We start from the raw sequence: 23,908 nt of genomic DNA, 5'->3' as shown, positions 1-23,908 counted from the left end.
CACATGGAGGGACCCATGGCTCCACGTGCACATGTAGCAGAGGATGGCCTTGTCAGACATCAATGGGAGGAGAGGCCCTTGGTCCTATGAAGACTCAATGCCGCAGCATAGGGGAATGCCAGGGCCTGGAGGCAGAAAGGAATATGTAGGTGGGTGGGGGAGCATCCTCATAGATACAGGGCGAGGAGGGATAGGATGTGGGGTTTCCAGAGGGGAAACCAGGAAAGGGGATAACATTTGAAACATAAATAAATAAAATATCCAATAAAAGAAAAGGAAAAATAAGTATTCTGAGTGTCTTAATTTCATTTACCAAATTACAGTAAGTACATTGTGAGGCATACAAAAACAGCTGTATGTGGTTGAGAATTCCTTTAAGGAATTACCTGTATATTTTTGTTATTTACATCCAAGTCTATGCTTTTGCTGCTGCCTACTTTCAGTGTAAAGACTTTTTAGGCTATAGCTAAACCAAGCCTATCTGTTAATGTGTCAATAGGTTGTCACACTGGGATATGTTTCTGTCTGTTCTGACATGGCATTAAGTAAAATAGAATGCTTGCTTCACATAACCTTTGCTTGTATATATGTTCCAGAAGATTCATTAAAACCTACCAACGACAGTGTACACAAACAGTTCAGCTTCCAAAGAATAAACATACTGTCATTGCTATGAGACGAGATGTGAATATTTTATATAAGAAATTCAAATTCATAGTGAAAGCTTATTTGCTAGTAAGTAGGACATATTTGATGAAAGAATAATTCAAGAATTTATAAGCCTTTTCTAGAAGCCATTGCTTTGTAGAAAATATAAACTATTTCCCCTCCTGTGATATGAGGTTTTTTTTAAAAAAAGATTTATTTTATGTATGTGAGTACACCATCACTGTCTCTGGACACACCAGAAAAGGGCATCAGATCCCATTACAGATGGTTGTGAGCCACCATGTGGTTGCTGGGAATTGAACTCAGGACCTCTGGAAGAGCAGTCAGTGCTCTTAACTGCTGAGCCATCTCTCCAGCCTGTGATCATGAGTTTTGTTTTGTTTGATTGATTGCTTTGGGGATCAAGAATTAATTTCTTCAATAAGTAACCATCCTACACCAGTACACATATGCAGAGATAAACTAACCACATGCAGAAAAACATTCTCTGCCTGCAATGGAGCAGTACATCTTCTTCATCCCGAGATGTAAAGAATCATGCAAAGCACTTATAACAGGAACACCAACATGCAGACAGAGGTTAGCTTCACCTCTGGCTGAATCTGATGTCAGTGTGGTAATTACCAGGCCCAGTCAATAACACCTCTCCTCAAGTATAATTGCAAATCCAGTACAACCATGACCAGAACTAAATTGCTTCAGAACAATCAATAGGAATTTTCTGATTGTGTTCCCGGGTGTATGCATCAAATATAAAAAGGAAAAATGTCCGTTCAGGCAAAAGGTCAATTTTATAAATAAAAAATACTGTTTAAAAGTCATGTTATGGTTTATGTTCTTTCCAGAAGGGACTACTACACATACAGGTTAGTCGTCTGTGGGAAAGAAAGGCACATTTGTCAGCAGACAACTGACAATATAGAAAAAGCAAGAGTATTCTGAGTGAGATAGACATGGGGCTGAGGATAAGTTGGGCAATTCTGTGACTATATAGCTGCTGTTTAGAAATATAGCTTTGAACTTACAGCTAAAACTCTGCTACTCTTTGGTAAGGGTTGGTCATTGAAGGCGTTACTTCACTAACGAGCCCCATCAGGTGCCATTTCCATTAGAAAATAAGATTAGAGCTATTAATCTCCTATCAGAGCGATGGAATAAAATACACTCAATGCCCCATCTGTTGACATCAGTGAGTCTTAGAGTCACAGAACTAAGCAGAAAACAAGAGTTATTTGGGGATAATAACTTGAGTTAAACGCTGTTGTCTTACCTGCAGTCAGATGTAGCAGCTTCAGCTACAAGAAAGTTAGAATGGTGGGGTTGGGGATTTAGCTCAGCGGTAGAGCGCTTGCCTAGTGAGCGCAAGGCCCTGGGTTCGGTCCCCAGCTCCGGAAAAAAAAAAGAAAGAAAGAAAAAAGAAAAAAAAAAGAAAGTTAGAATGGGATTCCCACCAGGTTGTTGATGATGATGATGTGACCACAAAGCCCATGATGTGGAAATGAATAGGATGTGGTCAATGGAAAAGGGAAGGAAGAAGTAGATAAGGACACAGGAAACTCTGGTGATTCTGGCATTCAGAAGAAATTTAAGAAACCAAAATTTTAGAATGTATATGCTAACTATAATAGACACATGGGTTTGAAGGAAAATGTCTTCCATAGGCTTGTATAACTGCATGCTTGGCCTTGAGTTGGCAGAACTGTTTGAGAAGATTTAGGGGGTGTTGCTCTGTTGCATGATGTCACTGAGGATGGGTTTCAAGGTTTCAAAACTCCATACCAGATCCAGTCTTTGTAACCTCCCAGCTAACACTATAGTAATGTGCCTGCTGCCGTGCTCCCTCCATGATAATCATGGACTCACTCTCCAAAACTATAAGGAAGCCCTCAATTAAATTTTAGTTACTTTAGTCATGGTGTCTCTTCACAGCAATAGAAGAGTTAGACAGAACATTTAAGACAAAACTAAGACAGAAATCCTGTTTTCTTATTGTTTAGATAGTCTTGCTTTGGAGCATGCCCTGAATGGGGTATTCAGAGGCAGGTGGGGGGAGCACACAGCTAAGCCATTAGAAAGAATCCATCCATCTGAGGGATGCAGAGGCACTGAGAAGGAGGAGGTTCAATCTTACATTAACCCTGGGACCAGAGAAACCAGTATGATGTCAGTGCATGAGGAGATTGAAGAACATCCTAATGAGAGCAAAAAGGAGTGTGGGGTGATGACAGTGTATTTGTCTAGTACACCATGAAGAGTTTCTTGGGGTTCACAGATTCCTGGCACACATAGTTAATGCAACTGTGTGTTGAAATGCACTGCTGAGACATTACAAAACCATCCCCTAGTGATAAAGAACATGAATGCAGCATGTGCTTATCCAACCTATTCATATTTTCCATCCTAGGGATATTAAAAATAGACAGAAGAAAGTTGAATAAATGAGGTTAACCACTTTTCCTGCATTTTCACACATTAATTATTAACACATTTTGGTTGAATAAATGTTGACTATTTCACATATTAGACATAAAGGCTAAAACTCTACTCACCTATTATACTTAGTTCAGTGCTTTCTAGTTCATGGCATAGGTCTTCACCATGTATTGTGTATCATGCTATGTATTGCTAGGACAAAACACTATGAGTAAGGCAACTTCTCATGATCCCAGAAGGTCAGAGTTGATATCCATCATGGGATATACATGGCAGCAGGCAGACCAGCATAACACTGGCATGTGGGGAGTTCACCTCTTGAGACAACAACCACAAGGCAGAGAGAGAGAAAGAGAAATAGAGACCTAGAGTTAGAGAGAGAAAGAGGGGGTGGGGGACCTACCTAGGATTGAAGGATTGGTTGGGCTTTTAGACTTCAAAACCTGCTCTCAATGACACATCTCTTTCCACAAGACCACACCTCCTAATCCTTTCCAAATATTTCCACCAACTGGGAACCAACCATTCAAATATATGAGCGTATCTCATTAAAATCACCACATATTGAATTAGAAATTGATTAGTTAAGGATTAGAAAGAGATCAACAAAGGCTGGTCATCACCAACATTAAAAATGTGCATTACAAAAATATTCATGTAAGAGTCATTTAAAATATTGTCTGCATAATAAAGGTCATACATAACCACTTTAGAATTTGCTAAGCATATAGCTGCCATTACCCCTCAATGAGGAATATATATATATGTACATATATATATATATGGAGAGAACTATTTTTAGCTTAAAATCACTATAACACTTTCTCAAAGGTTTCTGATATGTCATATATGACAAAACAGAATAAACAAAACAACCTAAAAATGTTCATTAACAGACACAAAAAGGTATTTCTTTCAAGGTATAACAGATTTGATGTCTTTTCATAGAACCAAAACCAACTCAAAGATCGGGGTCAGGATTAAAGGCATCAACTATTCCTGAAAGCCAAAAGCAGCCCTAAGTCTTGAGAAGCAAGCCTGTAAAAGATCACACTGGGCTTCATTTTCTGACCACTCCACGCCCACCGGCAGACGGAGCTTTACAGAGGGCGTACAGCAGAGTTCCGCAGTAGGCATGTTTGCATGAAAGTTTTGCAGTCAAAACAACCCAATGCCTGTTAAATACCTGATAATTTCATCAAGCTGAAAATGAATATGGCTCTGTTAGCAGTATAGAGCTATGGTTATGGCATATTCAATTACCTTGCTTAACCCTTGTAAAGAAGTGAGCAGCAAGCGATACAAGAAAGACTCCAGCAAGCAGAAACTCAGATGGGACTGCTCCCGTACACTGCCTGGTGGCCAGTACAAGAGGTCTGGGTGGACTGGTGTGCACATCCGTTTTAAATTGTTCAAGCAGTTGTTTCCTGTAGATTAATTTGTAATTCTAAATTTCCAAGCCCATGAAATGTGAGCTTGGCCTTCCCTCAGGCCATTTACAGGGCTGCAGCGTTTCTGTAATCTGAGGCCCAGGCAGAGTGCTAACTCCTGAAAACTGAAGGAAGTGGGTCAGGTGGGAGAGGCAGGGAGGAGAGGAGCTTGAGGCAGGACAAGCAGGAGACAAAGCTGGGTGTGAGGTGATTAGAGGAACAGTAGACTGTGGGTGGGGGAAGAAAGCACTCTGAGAGGTTGTTTTCATGGTGCAATGGGTAAAAGGGCTTTGGCACCACGCCCGGGTGACCAGAGTTTAATCCCCAGAATCCACATTGATGGAAGGAGAGAACTGAGTCCTGTAAGTCGTCTTCTGACTTGCTCTTTGCCACATAGGCACACAAATAAATGAGTATGTTTGAAGGAAAGCATCCAGAGAGAGCAGATGAGCTACGGAAGGGATGACGGAGGGAAGTGGGCTGGGTTTTTCTTTCTTTACCTTACTGCCTCCTCAAAACCATTTCTCAGATCCTTTAACAATCAGCAGGGATTTTGTTTTGGTGTGCTTTGTTTTGTTTGAGACAGGATCTCACTACCTAACCTGACTGGCTTCAAACTCACAGAGATCCACCTCCTTCTCTCTCACAACTGTTGAAGTTATCCTACCAGGCCCGTCACAATCAACAATTTTTAAAAACAGTATTAGCCTTGCGTCCTTGAAAAATAATAAAGAAACACATGAACAAATGCATATGAACCAAAACCTTTGCAGTGCTGAGAGACATTCAGACCCGGAGTCGGTCGCAGTTGCTGTTGGGTGACAAACCAATTACTCTTCTCCCTCCCTTCTAGCCTTTAGACAGCTCTGCACAATGCTTCGAGGCCAAATTACCTGTCACACCGTAGAACAGTTTAGGTCCAGGGAAAGAAATGTATCCCTTGGTCCCAAAGTGGAAGTAATTACTCTGGAGCCGTGAGATTTGGTCAGTCAACATTTGTTGAGCAGACATTTCTCATAGAAAACTATATGAAACTGTGTGCTTCCTTAAGTAAAATATCTCCCCCAGGGTCCACAATTTAATGCTGTCATGTTTTAACCACTCTTGGAGACAGGGATCCACAGGAAATCCGATTCTTTAAAAGATTATATATTTTCTTTCCAGAAGAGCCAAACTTGCAAACTGTATTTCCCCCATGTCGAAATAAAAACAAAAAAACAAAAAGCTTTTGTTAAAAAAAAATTATGATTTCTGTTGCTCACTTTGAATTTTTTCTCATGTAAATATTTATGGCAGTGTCGTAAATATTTGATTTCAATAAGTCCAAACTATACAAAGCTACCTACCCCCACTTAAACTATGTGGCAAAGTAAACGTCAATGAGAGATTTACTGACATTTGTCTTTAAACAGACCTTGCAAATAAGAAGTATTCTCTAGCAGGCAAGAATGGCCCTGCCAGTACTAAGCCATTAACTTCAGCTCTTTGTTTGGATGGCAAGATGTCTCAAAGGCACTCCCAATGAGTAACTGCCTAGAGGCAGCAACGGAGTTTCCACAGTGCCCTTTGTCAGGCAAACGGACAGTTCCAGCAAAGACTCCCTGTGTGCTCTATGTGGTACTACTTTTCTCATCCATGTAGTCAATACAGCCATTTTCTCCTGAGCTCTGAGTCACCAATATGCCGGTACTGCTTCATTGTTGTTACTGAGAAGGCAAAACAGAAAACTCCTGAGAGCAAATATGGGTAAAAATCCTTTCTGCATTGACCCTCCTATCACACCGGTATAGAGAGCTGTGTTTTACAAGGATTGGAGAAATTGTTTCTTTGACATAAGATGGACAACTACTATGCATACAAACAACTTGTGCAAGATTTGCTCAGATAGCTAAGTTTTCTTCTAGTTGAAGCTTTGCTTGATAAGACACCGAGCACAGAACCTAGTCTGTGAAGTCAATCTAAGACTTGCCAAACGATATCTTTCTTTCTTTCTTTCTTTCTTTCTTTCTTTCTTTCTTTCTTTTCTTCCTTCCTTCCTTCCTTTCTTTCTTTCTTTCTTTCTTTTTTCTTTCCTTTTTTCCTTTGAGACAGAGCTTTCCATTAAGTATGTCTAGACCTTGAACCTGAAGCAATTCTCCCTCCCCCAGCTTCTGAATTACCATATCCAGACAAACCATACTATTAATACATCTCTGTAGTTTATATTTTAAGTAGTTTATTGGGCATTAAATTACCAGTAAGGTGAAAATAATGTCATTCTTTGAAAGAGAAAACTATCAAAGTTTTGGATAGTCAGTGAACATAATTGTAATTGACTGAAAAGTTGAGACAGGTAAAAGTTTGCAGGGCCATTAAAATATCTTTATAGTTCTTGAGGCTCACTCCTTCTATGGAGTTTCCATTCAGCCTAGAAAATTCAAATTGATCCCACATGCACGTATATTTATCTGGGCCCTCCCTTTCCCTTCCATACCTCTTACACGTGTCTTTAAAAACCATTAAAGTTTTCTCAGCTCGAAACACTGCCCTCGTTTCTCTCTTTCTTTCTCTCTCTCTCTCTCTTTCTCTCTCTCTCTCTCTCTCTCTCTCTCTCTCTCTCTCCATATAGAAAAACAGAACAGAATAGAAGTAACATTATCCACTGTGTTTCCTGCAAGACATAGGTAGTTCCTGGATCTGCCATACAAGACCTTGTAATGATGACATTGAATGGACTGCTCATACTCCCCTGTGCCAGACTGGAAGAGCAATGCCTAGGAATACATATTCAAACCTAGTCAAGCAGGAGAATTTCTTAGGATTATTTCAGCTATAGCAAGAATGATCAGGAACAAGAAACATGTACATAAGATCATAAATCCCTAATTAGGAATAGGTGATCACACAACAAATAGGGGATTTGTGTCAGACCACTATTTAATTAGATGTAATAATTGTCTTCTTCCATTCAGAAGTAGGGATCTATGTCTTATAACGTCTGTGATTGTGTAAAACTTTCCAAAAAGACTCGTCACAATAGATGTAAGATTGAATGGGGTCGGAAAGACACAAATGTATGTTCTCTTGATTGACACATAGTGTCATAACCAAGTGTCATTGGTTATGAGAAGTCTGTTGTCTTAATGTATGGGAGAAAGAAAGAACAAGAAGCCACAACAGCAACAATGACATCAGCAATGCAGAGACCCCCATGAACTCGCAACCACAAACTACCAAGTACGCTGATCCCCTCAGAGCTGCTCAAGAGAGTCAATGCATAGCTCACTTGTTAGAGGGAAAATAGCCAACCTATGACTAGGCATCTTCCGCTCGCACTGTTTTATTTCCTGTGACAGACAGACAGACAGACAGAAAGACACACACACACACACACACACACACACATTAACCATTTATTGTTTTGATTATTTTTTAATGTGTCTCTTATTTTCCAGGTTACTCTACTATGCTGAGCTTCTCAAAATATTTCTTCTTGGAAAGCGCCCAAATGACATGTCTATAATGGTCAATTATCATTCATCAAAATGAAACCCCCTATTTAAGGTGAATATGATCAAAAAGACACCTATTGTGTGAAAATTCCATTGTGTGCATGGAAGAGTATGTTGTAGTACAACTCATTAGTCTGTGCAATTAATATACAACAATAAGGGAACCCTAATATTGGTATTCTGTTTAAGCTCTGCCCCAACAGTTACCTGGCAATAGCCAGGTGTGCTCCTCCCCACAGTTACCAGGCAACAGTCAGGTATGCTCCACCCCACAGTTACCTGGCAACCTTGCCTGGCACTATAAAGGGAGCTGCTTGCCCCCTCCCCATTCTCTCTTTCTTTGCCTGATCCCTGCTCTGTCCCTCTTCCCCTTTGTCCCTTCTTTCCCCATCCCTGTCCCTCCTTCCCTCCACGTGCTCATGGCTGGTGGTTACTCCTCTCCTCTTCCTCTCTTCTTCTCTCATTAACCCTTTCCACTTGGAACCATGTTGGTTTGGTGTGGTCTGTCGGGACTCAAGCCAAGATGTCTACCCCAATACCTACTGCATGAGCAGTGTCCCTGTGCAAAGCATGCATGTTGCAATTAAGGAAAGGTGCTGGTCTCCCATCACACATAGAGAAGCCAAACAGCATTAAACCAATCAGATTGTGGGTCTGGAGGTACTTGTTGCTCAGTTGAACAAGGCTGGCTTTTAGAAGCCTCATATTGTAAGACTTTCCCAGTATTATAAACAGTATGTTCTTACTTTCATCTAAAATTTTTTTTAACATTCTTTTAAAATTAAAAATGCCTAGCAGGTAATTTTTCATGCTTTTTCAAATTTTAACAGGGTGAAGCACTATTGGGTTTCTTCTAGGAGAATATGGAGACATCTTCCCATTCTCTCCAATTTCCTTTGTAACTCTCTACCATGTTCACGATTTGCATGTAGCAGCCTCCTGGCACACATTACATGGAACACAGTCCCATTGCAGCTAATAAACTCGCTGTAACAAGTCCCTCAACTTTGCCTGGTCAGAGGGCTCAGCAGGATTGCCATATGTGGAACTAGATAGGGGTAAAAATAACATTATTTTGTGCTTTCAAAACTAGGCAACTCTATATTGTCTCTTTGGAAATGAAGTTGCTTAATAGCTAGTGATTATCTCCTATCTGGCTTGATATAATATCGGTGTTATGTTTTTTTTTCTTTTTGTCTTTGTTTCTAATCACTGGTGTTATCTGTAGTTTGGAAGAAGAACTACAATTAAACAGACTTTGAACACATGAGGGAGAGACAGCAGGGCTCTTTTGGCTTCAGTTCACATAGCCCATCATTTGAAAACATTTCTGGGCTTATATTGGTATCATCCACTAGTGTAGGCACAGCTGAGGTGACTGTGCTAATTAACTGTCCTGCTGAACCAGCTGAGAAAGCTTGTATAAACGCCATGGGAATATGCACTGTTAGAAAGAAATTCTATCCAATGAGGTGAGGGTTTAAATATAGAATCAAAGCACGGAGCACTTGTCCTTAACCATCAGGTGACAACATCATCAGTTACAAGGTGGATGAGAGCCAGCGGTGTCAGAAACTGGGCCAAAATGATAAGAGGGAAAATTATCCCTATGTAAAAGTTCAAGGGCCTCTACTTAAAACAAAGTATTTGGGAAGAGCCACCTCAACATGTGATAGCCAGCAAGAACCCATTGTCAGGAATGTGTGAGGAAAGGCCTGAGTAAGGGACCAATAGCCATAGAACTGCTCTTAGCATATGTGAAACCTCATCTTACAAGTCTGACAAGCAGTTGGAATTGTGCAAACTGGCCAATGAAACTCAGTGCCCCAACAGGCTATGGTGAAACAGCAGATGTGTGGGAAAGGGTTTGTTTTGATGTAGGAAATAGAGAACCCATGAGGACCTGCAGGTGGTGTTAAGGGATAGCATATGAGGTTTTAATCAAAGTTTCTGTGGTTCAAGACTCTCAACCATCACCAGTTTTTAACATAAATCAAGACAGAGCTGGGGTGGGGGGGCGTGCACACATTTAAGTCCAGCACTTGGGAAGCACAGGCAGGCAAATCTCTGTAAGTTTTGAGCCTGCTCTGCAGAATGAGTTTCAGGACAGTCAAGGCTACACAAAGAAGCCCTGTCTCAAACAAACAAGCAAACAAATAACAAACAAACAAATAAGTAAATAGCTAAGACTCTGGTTTACATTCTGATTAAGACATGCTGTACACGCAGATGGTCTTGGACTTTATTGAGAGGTGGGATGTTAGGTTTTGCCAAGAATCATGAAGACTGGGATTTTTGTGTTGTCTGAAGGCTAAGGCATTAGCCTAGCAGAACACATGAGATTCCTGGGGCAAAAGCAAAGGCCTTTCTTTCTCTCAACCTAGCAAAGAGCTTTTAGTTCATCTCCTGTACTGTTTGCCTCTCCAGACCTTGTGTTAATGAAAAGTTGCTCAGACAGAAAATGAACACAGTTACCCTCCCAGCTGAGGGAGCCTAACATACTCTATTGTAAGGAGGTTTAATCTCCTAAGAAGCCATGATCTCTGTTACATTGGCCAGGCAGCAGAACAGCCCTGTGCTCTTCGTGATTACCTGTTAAGGCTGTCTTTGTGAAAATACCCTGGGAAGATATTCAGTACCTGTACGCACAAGATGTGCAGCTTCTCAAGAGCTGTGATGGTTTCAATGGGAACGTTCCTCATAAGCTCAGATGTTCAAATATTTGGTCCTTAGTTGACTACTCTGAGTAGATTTAAGAGGTACGGCTTTGCTGAAGGAAGCATGCCACTTGGGTGAGGACTTTGTAGTTTCAAAACCATGTACCCTTCCCTATTCAGCCTCTTTGCTCCCAGCTTGTGGTTCATGGCTCAACTTGAAAGCCATTAGTGTCCTGTCCCAGCATGCTGCTTGTTGCCATGTTCCCCCACATGCCAGACACTTATCCTACTGGAACCATAAACCCAAATAAACCCTTCCTTCTAACGATTGCCTTGCGCATGACATTTTATCACAGTAATAGAAAAGCAAATAGTGCAAGAGAAGATAGAATTATCTCTTGAACATGTTGCTCATTAATATACACTGGCAAACTCCAGGAGGCAGCCTGTGGGCCTATTGTGTCTATGTGAGTTCCACTGTGTCTAAGGTAAATGCTGGCACAGGGCAGCTTATTCACCAAAAGTCACTTGCAGGCATGGGGAATGACATTCATTTGGGCTGAAGTTATAAAACGACAGAGTTGGGTCGTAACCCAGACACTACAGAAATTCTCTTTATTTTGAGGCAAAAGAATAAATATCTCACAGGTATGCCTGTTCTCTACTCTGCCTTCTTTGTTAACCTCCCCATTCCTGAAATTTCTCAGTGAGACAGTCTTCATCCACATGGTTAAGGCTTTGAGAAGGGAAGGCGTGTAGGCTCACAAATAGCTCAAGATGTCCACCAGCTCTGCTAATCAAACCTATTGGGATTGCAGCTGAAAAAGAACATAATGCTTCTGGCTCCCATCTAAATGATTTATGAAGTAAAACTGTGTCCAGAGTCTCTCAGCAAACAGGAAGTCCTAAAGTCCTACTTGATTCATTTTGCAAAAGTGATCCGTTCCTGTTCCCTCAATGTCCCAGTGAATCAGAGAATGGCCAAGAGTGGAGAGACTCAGCTCTAATGTTCTTCCCAGCAGCTGTCTGAGCAAGAGCACAGCAACAGGCTTACCCCCGGACTCCATTTATTTACCTAGAAAATAGGTACAAATATACCACTATATTGTAGAGTTGTCGAGGGGACTCAATGTGAAAATATTTATAACTCCTCGAGCAGAACACGACTTTATGAGTAACAGCTGCTATTATTAGGTTATCTTGTCATTTTTAGGAAACCATAAAACATGATGTAAATGCCTGTCTCTTCTTAATTCACTGTCATCCCTGAGACCCATTGCTACTCTTGCCAGTAAATCAAGAGACAATTCCTCTCCCCATCTCGGAAGTTCCTAGAGCTATGTGATGCTGAATTTAACTCCATTTCTTAGGTGAGAGACCCTACCTTCGTTTACCTGGATAACAGAGATCCAAGAAAGGTGCCAGTAGGCCTTGATGAGCTGCCAGAAAAGGAGGTACACACATTTCACTCACATGGGAATAGCTCATAAAAAAGTGCAGGGTGGAAGTCTTGTTAAAAAGATAACAGATTTCCCATTATGCTCCCTGTCTTGTAAGGCAGATATTATGATGGGGTTTTAAATCAAAGCTCTCATATACATCAGAGTTCTGGAAAGCTGAAGGTTATATAGACTAGAACCTGAGAGGATTACACTCAAGCTTGTAATGTCACTCTGTCTTTACCCCTAATCTTTTATATCAACAAAGCAGTTAAAACAACAACTCCTTAGAAGAGAGAGAAACTGGACTCTGAGAAGGTATTAAGCTGTCCAGCTCTCTTCCCATTCAGTTAATTATCTAGCCTCTACAGCTGAGTCATTAACTCACCAGGCAGATATTTACTGAGATCCCTCCATGAGCAAATTACTATCCTGGCCCTTGGTGATCCAAAGTGATTAAGGTCAGGTGACCATGGCCGGGGAGCTTGGTGTGTAAAAAAAGAGAGGACATGCAGCTTTTGTATTCTTCACGCACAGTGTAGGTGATTGTGGATACTGGAAATGGAGTTCCTTTGTTTTACTGCAGAAGGCAACTCACCTTCTTGAATATTTACAGAATCAAAGTAAAGAATAGCATAGTCATGTTTCTGCCATGATGGCCAGAAGCCTGATTCTTTGGATAGTTTGTGGTGAGCATTTTAAACAGCATCCAGCATAGCATAAACACTAGATTTACCTGTTATTTTCACCTACTGACCTCCCCTGCTAGATTCTCAGAGATACACAGGATTATATGTTAAGTAAACAACTATGTGGTGAAGATTCTCTGGGAAGAGAGACAGATGCTATACAGAAATTTATTCTGTATAAATTCTGAGAATCCATTTGATTCTCCAGTTTAACAAACAGATTGCCAGGTTGAAGGGCACAAAAGCAAAGCTGCATATTGATTGATTGATTGATTGATTGATTGATTGTAATGTTGGCCTTGAAATCAGGGCCTTGCCTATGCTAGGGAAAGTCCCTACCACTGAGTTCCATCTCTAACCACAATACATTTGTTTAAGGCAGAGCAATCACACATGGTAAATGATGAGAACGTTTGAAGGGTAGAGAATTGACTTCTTTACATCAATCCTGGTTTATCTGTAAAATGGGTAGGTTAATAAGCAGGGAATGTTGGTTGGTACAATTGCTCAGCAAGTACTATAACTCACTCCTACCCTCGATGACCTGAGTTTGATTCCCAGGACCTCCATGGAGAAAGGGAAGAACTAATTCATGCAGCTGCCCTCTGACCATTCACATTTATTCATATGCATACACACGCATGCTCATGTACACGCGCACACACACACATACACACACATACACACATGCACAAATGAATAAATATGTCTTTTAAAAAGAAATAGAAACAATGTAGTAAATGACATTTATGAATGAAACATCAAAGCCGTGTAACACCATTCAAAGTAGGTCTCCCATACTTTTCAGTTCCTCCTCCTTATTTGAGTAATTCCAAATTCCACAGCATCTACATTAAAGATAGGTAATAAAATACATTAAATAATTGGGGAATTGGAACTTTTACCAGTGTGGTAGGAAATTATGACCTTCAAATCAGTATTTACATGATACCCCAGAGCTTGGACCTCATATATAATACTAGGTTGGGAGTTGAGCAAGTTCATCCATGAGCCAGTCTTGGTTTGCCTCCTGTATTCATAGACACTGTTCATTGTAACACAGCCAACCTTAGTTCTCTTTACATGGCTATGGATACTTCTGCACTGTGATGGCAGACTCAGATAAATATGAAAGACGCTATGTGCCCCACATGGCTAAGGCATTTGAAGCAGTTAAAAACTTCTTTTAAGCCAGGGCTAATCATAAAGTCACTATGTAGCTGAAATTGTTGACTTTGAACTTGTGATTCTCCTGCCTCTACTTCCAAAGTATGCTATAACAGCCAGCTTTATAGTTACGTCCTTAAGGAAAAGTTTATTGACTCATGTTCTAGGTTTCATATCAACACAATGATATGAAGGAGAAGGAGAGAGAATAGAGAAGGAGATAAACAGGGAGAGGGATTTGAAGGAGGGCAGAGAAGAAAGTTGGGAGAATGTACTAACACTAAGGATGTTTAAAATAGCCATGCAGAAATGTACTTTTTATCAGCTCTATCTATCTATCCATCCATCTTCATTTAATATATACATTTCATATAAAAGTACACAGTAAATAATGTCCCCTCTCAGAAGCCATAGGATGCCACATAAAACATTCAATGAAGGCACGGAATACTACCCTGGAGTTGTTGGTCAGATGTGTATGTATCAAAAGACCCCTAAAAAGAGACTAGAAACCCCTAGAGACTTGCCGTGGCTTGCCCACCAGAAATTTTATGGCAAGACTCCATTACTAAAGACACTACACATTCTTCTTCTCAGGACCTGAAGAAATCAAATTGCTCTGGCCAAGAAGCTGGCTAACTTGCATAGTTCCTGAAGGAGCTATTCAGGCTTTAGAAGGAAAACATAATCAATAGCTTTGCCTAGCTGTGAACTCTACGAGATACAATAATGGCTGACTTGGCAAGTCACAAACACGGATGCATTAGGGGCACAGATGCTATTGGGGTAACTGATACCCTTTTTAAAATTGTACTTACGACCTGCTCTACAAGAAGAAGCATATTCCTGGTAATGTAAATGCCATCATCAGCCATTTTGAGTGAACTCTTGGGCTCCAGGGTTGAACCACTTATTATTATTTTGCTAAATGGACATCATATCCAATTGTTCTCTATACACATAGATTAATTCTCAATCTTAATCTGAGAGCTTTGCTGTACAATATGTGGCAATTAATTCAGAAAAAGTACACTAGCCAAAGTACAAAGACTAAGTGTCTATGTGTGCTCGCCATACTTGGGAAGACTGTATCAAACCGATTTGCCCTTAAAGTTCAGGGACCTTGGAGAAAGAGGGAGTTGAAAAGCTATAAAAGCAGAGTTTGTGAGGAACCAGAATGTAACAGGGTCTTCTGCACAGGCCAGGACCACTGCACTCATGACTTTACAGTAGCTGTGGTTGCTAAACATCTGCCCAACGTCAAGCCAATCAACATTCCAGCATGGAGGGGCTTATGGGTCCCCATCCATGGCTGAAGAACTATTGTGATGACTTCACACAGAGGGAGAATCAATTATCTTCAAGGGTGTAGCTCCCGGCAGGTTGATCTCCATGATTCTGTGAATAACACCACTTCCATGAGTGTATAGGTAGCACCGATTAGACTAAGTCGTCTATTAAAAACAAAAACAAAAAGATGGAAAGTCATAAAGAGGAGTGGGAGGGATCTGAGAGACGTTAGAGGGAGGAGTTCGAGGTGAGTATCGTCAAAATGCATTGTATGCATGTATGTATGAATACAATTTTCAAAAAGAATTATTAAAAATATTATCAAACAACTGCATTTTCTCAATTAATTATGATTAATAAAACTTTAGGTGAAGAAAGAACTTTAAATAAAGGAATTGTATGGAATCTTGTTAGCAGAATAAGAGCCACAGCATCTGGGAAATAAATGAGTTTTAGTTATAGTAATGTGGACTGACTTTGTCCTATGCTTTGTACAAGTTTCTCAATGATCCCTGTGCCATATAATACATAGCTATATCTATGATTATGAGAATTATTTTTCATTAAAAGAAAAAAAGTGAAAAATCCCATGTAGCTCTAAACTAGCATCTCCCCTATTATGATGTGATCTCCAGAAGGGAAAACCCTATCTTGCTCATCTAGCATGACATTTCTAGAAGTAAGTGCATTGTCTGGCATATGATAAGAAACTTAGCAAAACAGACATTTGTAGAATAAATGAGAAAAGGAACCAACGACCCAAAGAACAAATGCAAATGTGTAGGCCAAGCATCTAAGAGCAAGAGGCAACCTCTGAAAGCCATCCTGGGAGCCTGTCATAGCCATCCTACATTGTCAGCCACCTGAACTCTGGTCCCCTGCCTTCAGGCTATTTAACTTCTGATATGTGGATGGCTGGAATCCAGTGGTACCAACCTAGAGTTGCTCTCTTGGCCCAAGGCAGTCTGACACTTCTGTATTCCACCCTCAGAAACTATTGCTTCACTTGTCTGCCAATTAGCTCCTGCTTTTAGCATGACCTATTTTCTTCCAACTACTCACACCTGCTTAATCTCTGCTCTTTGCCTCCCACCAGTTTCGGGAGTGTTTCCAGTTGCTGCAGGACCTCACTTCTCTCTGCGGGTCCCCTCTCCATCCGTCCTTCTGATGGGCAGGCTTGATTGTTGTCAAACACCGCTGCCTTACAGACTCTATCTAGTTCTTCAACTGATCCTTCAGCTGCAGCAGCCCTTAAAGGCTGACAGGATGAATTGCTTACTTCCCGGCTCTAATGTTTATCTCCCTTTAGATCTCACCATCTGCTGTGATTTGGCAACTCAGGTAAATGCAATCTTTTCTTTTTTTTTTTCTTTCTCCTGCTTCTTTCTTTGAGCCTCCTGCAGGAATTACCTCCCCCTCTTCAGACATCAGCCCCTTGGAAGTGACGATGTTTGCATTGAGATTGATGGATGTGCCTGGTGCTTTTTTTTTCCTTCCATGCTGCCCATCATTCAAGGCAGTTCCCTGATCCAATCTGTCCACCGAGGTCTGTGAATAGAGACCCAAATATCTGTAAAATCACAGTCAGCTGTGTCCTTCCTCAAGCACCTTACTATCTGTGATTTCACAATGGTATCTCATTAGTGTCTACGGTGAGAACTGAGGCACAGCGGAAGTGGACAGACCTCTTTGGTTTATTCTGAAATTGACCCAGAACTTGAAACTGTGATCATAGTATCTGAGTCCTGGTTTAGGAAAAAGCAGCACAGAGGGTGGATCTCATGTCTCCCTTTGGCAAAGGTCACTGGAATAGCTCCACGCCACAGTTCTTTCTTCTGTTCACCCTTTTTGTTTCTAACTCTTTGGATCCTTCTGCCCATGAGATCAGCATAAAATTATTCTTTGAACATGACCTTGAGAGCATCAGAATCTTTCAAACTGATCGGGAGTGATCCTGATTGGGTACAACAAGTATCAGTTTACGTTATTGGAAGAACGTTAAAGGCAATGTTCTGTGGTGACTGTTCATCCCTGACTGGCAATAGTCGCCAGATACAGAAGAATGAGGCAGTGTTACAATAAACCTTTCTGAAAAGCAAGCAGAGATACAGACATGGCCCATGGTTCACAGTCCCCCTCCTCTGTGTTCTGAGCATCACATCTGATTGAGAAATACCTACAGTATATCCATTCATGAATGACGTATCAAGCCATCCTTAAATTATCGCATCAACTTGAAAAAGCTACTCCCTTCATGTCTATGAGGAAGAAAGTTAAGATGGCATCTCGTTAGCTGTAGTTAAATTATCTTAAAGGGACTGTTCTGTAAAAGTGATACTTATTTACAGCCTTTATGAACTTTATGAACTTATGAAATGCTGTGAGTCCATTACTGGATCTTTCAGACATTGGTTATACAGTGAATAACAGACTCTAACTAGACCAGGGTCTGCTTTATTCCCTGGTTCTGACACAGGTCCTTAGTGGGGTTCATTATCTGTTTCAAGTCACCATGGAGTCATTTAGCATACTGTAACAGAAGACAATGTCACTTAGGACCCTCCCAGCAACTATGTCCCCAGAGAATATCTTGGCACGGGGGACAAGGCTGATATCTGTTTAGTGTTCTTGATTTACGGCACAGACCAACAGAGTGAAAATACAGACCGAACACTGTCTCTGTATCCTATGGATAGACACTTCCTGATGAGCTACTTTGTGTCAACAATATATTTGTTTCTCAGAAAATCTCATTTTGCAGGACCAGGGAGATAACTCAGTGGGTGAGGGCAAACACTACCCAGCCTGACTTCTGAGTTTGAGTCCCAGCACCCACAGGGTGGAAGAAAACAAGTGAGCCTGGGGAAGTTGTCCCCTCACCACACACAGATACATTCACACACAAGCATATGCACATGCATATATACAGCGGAGTGTGGGGGGGGTAGTAAGTAAATAAAGCTTTAAAAATTAAAAACAATGACTAATTTTATAGATCATACATAAAGAGGTTAAATAGCTGGTCTAGGTTATAGAACCAAAATGCCTCTGCCTCTAAGACACATGTATAAACACTACATAATAGCCCCCTCCTCTTGTTCATCTCCTTTCATATACAAACTAAAATGGAAGAAATTTTGCTTCATACTTGATTTAACATTGATAATCAATAAAACTTCTTAAATCTCTTCTATTGCATATGTCCCCTCTTATCAGGACTTCTGTCCGCCCTGGCTTCATTTCTGTTGCTGAAATAAAATATTCTGACAAAAAGAGACATTGCGAGCAGAAAGACTGTATTTGCCTCACAATGTCAAGTTACAGTCCATTGTTTTGAAGAAGTCAAGGCAGGAACTCAGAGCATCACACTCACAGTCAGAGCAGAGAGGGGATAAACAGGCAACCTTGATGCTTGTGTGCTATGGCTTATGGTCTGTAAGCTTTCTGCACTCTTACACAGCTCAGGACATTCTAGCCTAGGAAATGGTGCAGCCTACAATGGGCTTCCTACCTCAATTAACAACCAAGATGCTCACCCACAGGCATGGACTCCAGGTCAACCAGATCTAGATAGTCCCTCATTAAGAATCTTTTCCCAGGGTATGTCAAGTAGAGGGTTAAAGGTAACCAGCACTTTGTCTAAGGTAAAAGGCATCGCCATTCACTCAAATATGGAAAGGAAGAGCCACGGAGCCATTTATTTTGTATTTCTCACCCTTTGGCATCACGGCACGCGTCCAATGTACTGGTTAATTATGTATGTTTACTTGAATGGGCCATGGCAGCTAGAGTCTTATGATAGGGTTTTGGACATTGATACTCAAATTGGTAGACTTTGAGTAAAGCAGATGTGCTCGGTGACAGTCTGTCTCTTTCCCCAGTTAACAAAAGCAGACTTCCCCCAGGGCAAGAACAAATTCTGCCACCAGGCAATCTTCATAGTTAAATGAGGACGAAGACTGTTCCCTGGGACACATCTCCAGCCTTCCTTCCTGCCCTGCAGATTTTGATTTTTTTTTCCCCCAGATCCTTAAATGAAAGAGCCATTTTCTTAGAATGAACACACACACACACACACACACACACACACACACACACACACACACACACATAGAAGCTTACACCTTACTTAGTCTTTTCCCCTGGAGAACCCTGACTAATATAGTCATTAGGTCTATAAATTTTTTTTCTCTGAAATGTTCTTTATCATTCTCAATGCCCTAAATTGGCTCAGGTCCCAATCTTTTGCAGAGGCCATATAATTAGTCTCTCTGCTTTATGTTTCTCTAATTTCCAATCTGGAATTAGGTCAGTGGCTCCCCAAAGCTCACAGAATGCAATTTAGACTCCTTGACATGACATTCAAGACCCTTCATTATATGAGGCTGGATTTCCTGCCCTGGCTTCTTTCTCCCACTTTCCTCCTTCCACTTCATTGCATCAGTCAGCATCCTGTGACTGTGTCTAGCTCAGCCCTGAGTCTTGCTCTTCGATTGAGAATGGCCCATATTATATAGGCAAGATTTCAGTTAAAGATGCAATCAAGTAAAGATTTTTACTTCAGCTATTTAGTTGGAATTTGTCTGCTTGCATTGGTAGCTTTGTGCCATCATCTAAAATCAGAAAACTGATTGGGGTCAGCCCTCCTCAGGAATCGCTTTCTGATCTCCGTGGAGTTTTAAATCCATGTATACCAATGTTTCATTGTGTGGATACAATGAAAGAGCAACCAGCCACAGTCAACATATTCCAAGCCCCTTTTAATCACACTTTTAAGAAAGGAAATACTCTAAAGAGATACCTCTCCCTTCAGCCTAAAACTGTTGAAATATTGGAGCCCCAATAATTGATGTTACCCCAGGAGTTCCATGATGGAAGAGAGGGGAAGCTGAAGCTCTGATTTCAGCGAGAGAAGAAACTTCTTTCTTTGAAAGAGACCTTCGTGTGGGTCCGACAGCTTATTCAACCACTCTGCGAGAGATTGGATCTGAGACATGATGGATTCATAATGGGCATGGCCGAACATACCTTGACCATGACTATACATATAGTATATATATATATATATATATATATATATATATATATATATATACTATATACACTATACTATGTGTGTGTGTGATTTGCTGGAAGTTATTGAGTAAACTCAGGCTCTGTGTGCAAACATTTGGGTGTATGTGTACTTAAATATCCAGCCATTTGCCTGTCTTGTAAGACCTAATAAATCAAGATCAGAAGGCATTCAGTATTGTGGGGACACAGAGAGATCCTCCTCTCCCCAGGGCCGGGTTGTTTGTTTGCAATTTCCATTAGAAAGCACAGGAGTATGCAGAGAGAAGCTCTGTCTGCAAATGGTTACTTAGGTTGTGATGGAGCCTCCCCTTATCAGAAAGCTTTCCCATCTTGTTTTAATAAATGTGGTCATGATGGTACTGGGCAGATTGTTAAGTAAAGCGCACTCAAATCTACAAGGAACTTGAGGTAGGCTGGTGAGAGAAAGAGGTTTAGGGCACAGAATGTCCACAAAGGCCAGGCAGGAACTGAGCAGAAAGTGTGGTCCTCCAGGGACAACAGGAGGAAGAAACCTGTGTGTGACTGAATTTGGAAGAGACAATGCTGAACTCTCAGTGCTTGAAGCTTCTCTGTACTTGGTTGATATGAATTCCCTCCTGCAAAGTACTTCATTAATAGGAAAAGAATTGCTAAGATGTGAACGTTGATAATGTCCTCAAATTTGTAGTAGCTGGAATTGGTGAAGCTCCAATTAGCTTTTTTCTTTTTTTTTTTTTTTTTCTTTTTTCTTTTCCTGGAGCTGAGGACCGAACCCAGGGCCTTGTGCTTGCTAGGCAAGTGTTCTACCACTGAGCTAAATCCCCAACCCCTTCCAGTTAGCTTATATTGGAGTCCAGGATCCAAGGACACATCTATTAGAAGCAGGTCACTGTGTGGTGTGTTCTGGAGAGGGTTTTGATGGCATTTACTGAGAGGTGTCTTTTCAGTGTAAAAAGAATGGAGCAGTGGTTGTCCATGGTTGGCTTCTTCATGAGAATGTGCTAGAATGTTTTATTCTTGGTTTGGCATTGAAGTCGGCTGTGAAATTATTTTTATGAATGCCGTTTCCTGGGAGGCACACAGAATTGAGAATTGCATGTCATGGGGCCGTGGTCCCAGGGAGCAGAAATCAAATAAATAAAGATCTTGGGGAATTCTGGACTATGGGATATAGTTTCTTCTAAAAATGAGTCCAGAGCTCACTGGGATGGTGAGTTTAAATGGATTGTACCAGAGTAGAAAAACAAGTTTATCTTCAAAGTTCCACTTAAGAATCGCCCCTCCCCAACCCATAAAATTATATCCAAAGCCTAAATTTCAAAAGAATAAATAAGACAAGAGACTATCTCTTATAATAGGGTGAAGAGGCTTAACACACAGCCTTTCAAGTCTTTGATTTAATGATATTTGTACTTGAAACTCAAGAGGGGGCAATTCATAATTTACTGTCCCATGGGGGTATATGTTTGAGGCTTTGTTTTAAGCAGCCATATTCAAAGTGTTTCTCCTTCAGTAGAAAAATGTACCTTCTAGGAGGAAGAGCTGGAAATAGGTGTCTATGGTTACAGAGAGGGAACAAGTTTGCTGTGGCCCATTCAAGTAAACATATATAATTAACCAGCACATTGGATGTGTGCCGTGATGCCAAAGGGGAGAAATAAATGGCTCAATCTACTCAATTGAGTTTTCCTCTGATGCTGATGATGCTAAGATCACTTCTCTAAAGCAAACCAGGTTTTCTTCCAAATGAAGCCTTGGACTAAACTCCACAATTGCTTGTCTTGCTCTTTTGCCAGTGCCTGTCTTTCCTAAAGTTGAACGTAGACATTCTTCTAGCACTGTAAGTATTGCTTACAGTTCACACTTGGCTAATCTGTCTGCCTTCTTTCTCAGATCTCCTCAAGGTACCAGGTATACAGTTCACATTTATATTTCCAGATGTAGCACACTGGAGAGAAGTCATTCTCTTCGACTAAATGAATATAGATTGTTGATATTGCATCTGATTCCTTATTGGGCTGTTTTCCAGATGTAGAATTATCCATTCTACTTGTTAACTTTGGAAGCTTCTGGAACTCGTGTTTCAATGACCTTTTGAGAACATTTCATATAGCTCCCAACAATTCGCCAGGGGAAATTTTAAGTTGACTGTAATCTTATATTCCAATGAGCAAAAGAAACACACATGACAGGTAGTAAGAAACCAGTTTCAATACAGCATGAAACAAAAGGATTTTCAAATGATTCTGGAAGTTTTATGAACCCCCATCTAATATTATTTCTTAGATAAAGGTGCAGCTACGTAGTAAAGTCACAACTAGAATATATCAGTGAAATATTGTCGGAAAAGGAAAATGCAGGCAGAATGTTACTTGAGTTGGGGATATGGCAGCTCACCGTTCACCTCAAACATGCTAATTAAAGAGATAAGCAGTATTGAAAAGTAGAAAACGGAGATGGAGATTATCGAATGTAACTGTAGGGGAGACTTGGGAAGGGAAACAAAGACCCGTGGTTCCCAAGTGTTTTTGGAACCCTGACATGAGATTTAGGCTAAAGTGGATCCTCTCTCTCTCTCTCTCTCTCTCTCTCTCTCTCTCTCTCTCTCTCTCTCTCTCCCTGTCCACTACCCCTCTCTCAAACACACACACACACACACACACACACACACACACACACAAATAACAAATAAATGTTAAAAAAATTAGCAAGATCAGTCATTGGCTCCCACTTTCTTTTCCTTCTCCATTTCTCCTAGAATATTTGAACCTAAGCTGTAGAGTATCCTAATGCTTCTCTTCAGAGCGTCTCAGCATCATCGCGGACTCTTCCAGTATAACTGTGCCACTTGGAGGTGTCCTCTTCCACACAGACAACATTTCATTTTGCTTTCAGTCCCCAAGTAACTTTGCAGTTGTTCTGTTTTTCACTAGGATACAGTCATCTTTATTTGGTTGCTACATCTTTTCTTGTATAGAACAGAAGTCTTCACCTGTGGATCATAGACCAATGGTGTCTTGCTTGTTCTTCCTTATTTCTCAAACTGAGAAGAATTTTCAAATTCTGAAAGAGTTTTGAAACCAAACTACTAAAACCAATAACAAGCAAAGAAACAAAAACCAGGAAAGACCACTAAAGATATTATACAATGAAGACCCTCCCCTACCTCCAGAGTGTGAATTGTCACTGTGAATTGTCACTGTCCTTTACCAACTGTTTGCTGAGATCTGCTCTACTGTACCAGTTTCATCGCCATTCATTTTCCCTCGTTTAACTTGAGTTAAAATAATGTATTCTATTAATATAAAAGAATTCCTATCATATCTTCTAAAGTTTCCTTTCTTTAATAAGTACAAAATTTCATGTTGTATAAAAATAATGAAATAATAAATACTTGATAATATTACATTTTGCAAACTCCATAAATGAAGTCTGTACACTTTCCATTTCATCATGTGCTATGAGAGTTCTTCACAGACTGGCTAATGATCTTAACACATGAACATACCGTTAGCGCCACTGCAATCATTTCTGTAGGTTTACCACCAACCTACAATAATGCTTGTGCTGAAGACTTTTGTAAGGTAA

General features: G+C 40.6%; 1 long non-coding RNA gene across 5 annotated transcripts in view; it reads right to left on the bottom strand.

Moving 5' to 3' along the window:
• LOC102546473 (uncharacterized) overlaps window positions 1-4,480 on the bottom strand; it is a 40,773-nt gene extending 36,293 nt beyond the window's left edge. For all 5 annotated transcript variants that reach the window (XR_015642561.1, XR_015642562.1, XR_015642558.1 and 2 more), the window contains exons 1-3: window positions 4,366-4,480; window positions 3,219-3,419; window positions 1,940-2,055 (exon numbers count right to left, since the gene is read on the bottom strand). This is a non-coding gene — a long non-coding RNA (uncharacterized LOC102546473). The remainder of the gene's footprint in view (window positions 1-1,939; window positions 2,056-3,218; window positions 3,420-4,365) is intronic.
• Window positions 4,481-23,908: the final 19,428 nt, after the last annotated feature.

The sequence above is a fragment of the Rattus norvegicus genome, chromosome 18 (assembly GCF_021556685.1).
Source record: "Rattus norvegicus strain SHRSP/BbbUtx chromosome 18, alternate assembly SHRSP_T2T, whole genome shotgun sequence".
Lineage (NCBI taxonomy): Eukaryota > Metazoa > Chordata > Mammalia > Rodentia > Muridae > Rattus > Rattus norvegicus.
This window is presented reverse-complemented; position numbering and strand designations above follow the sequence as displayed.